Source organism: Triticum dicoccoides, chromosome 5B (assembly GCF_002162155.2).
Source record: "Triticum dicoccoides isolate Atlit2015 ecotype Zavitan chromosome 5B, WEW_v2.0, whole genome shotgun sequence".
Classification (NCBI taxonomy): Eukaryota; Viridiplantae; Streptophyta; class Magnoliopsida; order Poales; family Poaceae; genus Triticum; species Triticum dicoccoides.
Genome location: NC_041389.1, coordinates 337,566,057 through 337,572,368, shown reverse-complemented (window position 1 = coordinate 337,572,368; position 6,312 = coordinate 337,566,057).

The following is a 6,312-nucleotide window of genomic DNA, read 5'->3' as shown; positions in this document are numbered from 1 at the left end:
AGGAGAGAGAGAAGGGTGAAAAGCCGGCGAACTTGTAGCGGATCCCGGCAACCAGTGGCCGAACTTGTGGGGGAAAAGACGATGGTCACTAATGTTTACTATACAACCTTGTTTCTGTAGACGTCGTTGGACCTCCAAGTACAGATGTTTGTAGGACAGTAGCAAATTTTCCTCAAGTTGATGACCTAAGGTTTATCAATTCGTGGGAGGCGTAAGATGAAGATGGTCTCTCTCAAACAACCTTGCAACCAAATAACAAAGAGTTTTTTGTGTTCCCAACACACCCAATATAATGGTAAATTGTATAGGTGCACTAGTTCGGCGAAGAGATGATACAAGTACAATATGGATGGTAGATAAAGGTATTTGTAATCTGAAATTATAAAAACAGCAAGTTAGCAAGCGATAAAAGTGAGCGTAAACGGTATTGCAATGATAGGAAATAAGGGCTAAGGTTCATACTTTCACTAGTGCAAATTCTCTCAACAATAATAACATAACTGGATCATATAACTATCCCTCAACATGCAACAAAGAGTCACTCCAAAATCACTAATAACAGAGAACAAACGAAGAGATTATGGTAGGGTACGAAACCACCTCAAAGTTATCCTTTTTGATCTATCTATTCAAGAGTCCGTAGTAAAATAACATGAAGCTATTCTTTACGTTCGATCTATTATATAGTTCATACTAGAATAACACCTTAAGACACAAATCAACCAAAACTCTAATGTCACCAGATACTCCATTATCACCTTAAGTATCCGTGGGCATGATTATACGATATGCATCACACAATCTCAGATTCATCTATTCAACCAACACAAAGTACTTCAAAGAGTGCCCCAAAGTTTCTACCGGAGAGTCAAGACGAAAACGTGTGCCAACCCCTATGCATAAGTTCACAAGGTCACTGAACCCGCAAGTTGATCACCAAAACATACATCAAATAGATCACGTGAATATCCCATTGTCACCACAGATAAGCATGGTAAGACATACATCAAGTGTTCTCAAATCCTTAAAGACTCAATCCAATAAGATAACTTCAAAGGGAAAACTCAATCCATTACAAGAGAGTAGAGGGAGAGAAACATCATAAGATCAACTATAATAGCAAAGCTCGTGATACATTAAGATCATGCCAAATCAAGAACACGAGAGAGAGAGAGAGAGAGAGAGAGAGATCAAACACATAGCTACTGGTACATACCCTCAGCCCCGAGGGTGAACTACTCCCTCCTCATCATGAAGAGCGCTGGGATGATGAAGATGGCCACCGGTGAGGGATCCCCCTCCGGCAGGGTGCCGAAACAGAGTCCCGATTGGTTTTTGGTGGCTACAGAGGCTTGCGGCAGCGGAACTCCCGATCTATTGTTCTCCTCAAAGGTTTTAGGGTATATGGACTTATATAGGCGAAAGAAGTCGGTCAGGTGAGCCACGAGGGGCCCACGAGGGTGGAGGGCGCGCCCAGAGGGGGTGGGCGCGCCCCCCTGCCTCGTGGCCTCCTCGAAGCTTCCCTGACTTCAGCTCCACGTCTCCTGGATCAAGTTCGTTCCAAAAATCACGCTCCTAAAGGTTTCATTCGTTTGGACTCCGTTTGATATTCCTTTTCTTTGAAACATTGAAATAGGCAAGAAAACAACAATATGGGTTGGGCCCCCGGTTAATAGGTTAGTCCCAAAAATAATATAAAAGTGTATAATAAAGCCCGTAAACATCCAAAACAGATAATATAATAGCATGAATGCTTCATAAATTATAGATACGTTGGAGACGTATCAATCACCAGAACTCGTGAGCAGTCCGAGTCTTTATCACCTTTTCTTCTCAAAGAAAAAGAAGTCTTGTTACCTTGTCTTTATGTTTTTTATGGAAGAATTGCCTTTTAAAGGTATATAAAAACTTCTTTTATTAAAAAGGGGTAAAACCACATTATCTGCTATACCAAGCAAGCCGGGCTTCTCAAATGCCATGTCTGGGGAACGATCCGGTCAGTGACCGGTCACAAAAATGTAATCCAGACGGGCTTCTCAAACCGGCTCTATACGTCCGGGCTGACCGACACCTCTCATACTCAACCCAAATTTAGGGCAGATATTAGGAGGCCCGAATGCACATGGGTGCGTCGGCCACTTCAGGCTGACGTGTGGGATCCATATGGACACCCGTAATTACTCGGTGGTCCGGCGAAAACGCCGCTCTAATGCGCCGCTTGATGGGCCAAATCTGGCTACTTAAATTGGACGATGACCCCCAAAACGCGCCACGGTCTCATTTCTTTCCCCTCTATGTGGCCACCCACCACATGTACTCGCAAATCATCGTTCGCATGTAGCTCTGGCCCGACAGCGGATCACCACGTAAGCGATGCCCACTTCAGAGCCCCGGTTCTCCTTGAGCAAATTTGGGCTCGGTGCGCCGCTCAGATTGCAACCAGTCTGCCTCCGAATTTCTCATGTTTTCCCATGTGTTCATGTTTTTCCTCAAGTCCACTTCCAATTCATGAAAATTGGGCCACCCATGGACCTGCCCCATATCAAGAGTCAAGGATACAACCGCGACCAAGATCGACCTCGCACCCGCGACAAAACAAGGAGTGACCTCCGACAAAGCAAGTCCTACATCAGTTAAGTGACCATCACCATCCATTGATCCATCATCTGACCATGTCAGGTTCAACTAGAAGTAGGCGACATACATGAGTAGAAGATCCCAGAGACCTATCGAGGATGCGACAAGGAGACTGCAAGTATCTACGTCAACCTTACTTGCGAACCAATATCTATCACGAATATTGATGGGAGCTTGACGATGATAAGTATAATTACCTATAGCATGCTGATAACTCACAAGTATAGGGGATCGCAACAGTTTTTGAGGGTAGAGTATTCAACCCAAATTTATTGATTCGACACAAGAGAAGCCAAAAAATATTCGCAAGTATTAGCAGCTAAGTTGTCAATTCAACCACACCTGGAGATTAATTATCTACAGCAAAGTGATTAGTAGCAAAGTAGTATGATAAGTTTGATAGTGGTAGCAACAGCAATAGTAACGGTAACAATGATAGCAATGATTTTGTAGCAAGTGTAGTAGTAACAGTAACAGTAGTAATTTAGCAAGAACAATATAAGAGAATTCGTAGGCATTGGATGTGTGAATTCGTTGGATGATATTCATCATATAACAATCATAACCTAAGGCGATGCGTCTCTAGCTCCAGTTCATAGATATAATGTAGGCATGTATTCCGTAAATAGTCATACGTGCTTGTGGAAAGAACTTGCATGACATCTTTTGTCCTACCCTCCCGTGGCAGCGGGGTCCATATGGAAACTAAGGGATATTAAGGCATGATTTTAATAGAGAACCGGAACAAAGCATTAACACATAGTGAATACATGAACTCCTCAAACTACGGTCATCATCGGAAAGTATCCCGACTATTGTCACTCTGGGGTTTACGGATCATAACACGTAATAGGTGAATTCGACTTGCAAGATCAGATCTAGAACATAGATATAATGGTGATAACATAAACGGTCCAAATCTGAAATCATGGCACCCAGGCCCAAAGTGACAAGCATTAAGCATGGCAAAGTCATATCAACATCAATCTCAGAACATAGTGGATACTAGGGATCAAGCCCTAACAAAACTAACTCGATTACATGATGAATCTCATCCAACTCCTCGTCGACCAGCGATCCTATGAAGGAATTACTCACTCCTGGTGGGGAGCATCATGGAATTGGCGATGAAGGAGGGTTGGTGATGACAAAGATCGAAGATACCCCTCTCCTGAGCCCAAAACGGACTCCCGATCTGGCCTCCTGATGAACAACAGGAGGTGGTGGCGGCTCTGTATCATGTAACGAGATAATTCTTACTCCCTGAATTTTTTTTCTAAAAAAATAGGATTTTATAGCGTTGGAATCAAGGTCTGCAGGGCCACCAGGTGGGCACAACCCACCTGGGCGTGCCTGAGGGGGGCGCCCTGGTGGGTTGTGCTCACCCAGGGCCCCCCTCCGGTGGTTCTTGGCTCTAGTATTTTTCTTTTATTATATAAAAAAATCCTCGCAAAGTTTCATTTCAATCCGAGAACTTTTATTTTTGCACAAAAACAACACCATGGTAGTTCTGCTAAAAACAACGTCAGTCCGGGTTAGTTTCATTCAAATCATGCAAATTAGAGTCCAAAACAAGAGGAAAAGTAGATACGACGGAGACGTATCAACTCCCCCAAGCTTAAATATTTGCTTTTCCTCAAGCAATTCAGTTGATAAACTGAAAGTGAAAAGGAAAAACTTTTACAAACTCTTTTGCTCTTGTTTACATAAATAAGCTTAAATAGCACCTAGGTTTTCAGCAAAGATTATAACCAACCATGTCAACAATAACTCTTAGAAATTATATTAACTCATATCAATGACATAATCAACTAGCGAGCAATAATAAAATATCTCCCTGTCAAAACAATCATGATATAATATGACAATAGTGATATCTCGCCCTTTCCGAGACCGCAAAACATAAATGCAGAGCACCTCCAAAGTTCAAGCAATGAATAAACATTGTAATTCATGGTAGAAAAGATCCAGTCATGATGCACCCAACATTAACTATACACAATGCATGGGGATGACAATAGTGATCTCAGGATCTGGTGCTTATTTGAGAAGGTGATGACTCAACATAAAGATAAATAGATAGTCCCTTCGCAGAGGGAAGCATGGATTTGCAGCGACGCCAGAGCTCAATTTCTAAAACAGAGGTAAATGAAATTTTGAGAAATGCACCCTTCTTGTTTACTTCACGACCATTGGTTATCAATATCTTCCATGCTAAACACATTAGTGGCGGTTCCCAAGCGACAAAAGTAAAGGTTTACTCCCCCTCCACCAACAAACACGTTCCACGGCTAACCGAATCCACGGGTACCATCCATACCAACATCAGTCCTGGGGGAGTTTTATTTAATTATTTGCAATTTCATTTCGGGACTGGGAATCCCTATTACCACCTCTCTCGTGCAAGGACGAGTGAATAAACACTCATCATGAGAATAACCCGCTTAGCATGGAAGATACTGACTACCTCATGTCGCTCTATGAACAATCCAGGCACATAAAAAAGGATATTTATTTGAAGTTTTTAGAGATGGCACATGCAAATTTACTTAGAACGGTAGGGTAATACCACATATAGATAGGTATGGTGGACTCATCTGGAATAACTTGGGTTTTAGGATTTTTGATGCACAAGCAGTAATTCCGCTTAATACAGGCGAAGGCTAGCAATTAGGTTGGGAAGCAGCCAACTAGAGAGCAAAAATGGTCATGAACATGCATTATGTATAATGAACATTGGATACTAGCATGCGTAGGATATGAACATGATAGAGGCGAGGGTGTCCTGATGTTTTGACGAGATAGCTATCGTTTTCTGTGGGAGTCGACTCTTGACGATCCGACTATGAACGTGCGAGACGTCGCGACTTAGCAATCGCTAAACCAACTTCCAAGGGGTTATTGTCCATGCTGGAGCACGATCAACCTGACCACGAGGGTCTATTTCCTGCAAGTAAACAAATAATAAGCAAGAAACTAAGATTGCAATCTGGATATTGCAAATACAAGATGAAAGCTTTATTGATCAAGGTGGGGTTCTGTGACGTCTTGATCTGTTCGTTGAACACAAACAAAGTACATGAAGTTGCAGCTATGGAGAACTTTTAATCTAAACAAAACCCAAAGTCTGAATGACGCCCTAAGGGCTGTATATATGGAGGAGTAGGGGGGATTTTGTGACTCCTTGTAGGAGGGGTCCGAAACTAACCCTAATTTTGTTTCCCACACATGTGGACTCTAAAAACAACCTATACTTATGTATTTCGAAATTACATGGGTCTGGCCCAATAATAAGGTAACACAACACCTATAATAGCCTCTGGATGAAATTTGTGAAGTGGCATCTTGTATAGTTCGCCCAATCCTTCATGCACTCATTATGGTGGTTTTAAAGTCCTGAAATCATTACTTGAAACTCTGTTCTTGTTTCCCTTGTGCATGCCATCATCTCCATGCTTGTTCTTGCTCCAATGTTCATCCTTCTCCAAGCTAGGCCCTTCATTTGTAAGCAAAACAAATGTATCCAATTTAGGCCGCATCATATTCTCATGAATATTAGAATCATTACCAAGAAACAAAAGTACCTGGTAATTTAATTGGCGTGTGCGAGCTCTAATAATTGGTCCAGTATGTATAGTAGCAGGGGCTGTGGGTGTAACAATGATATTGATGTCC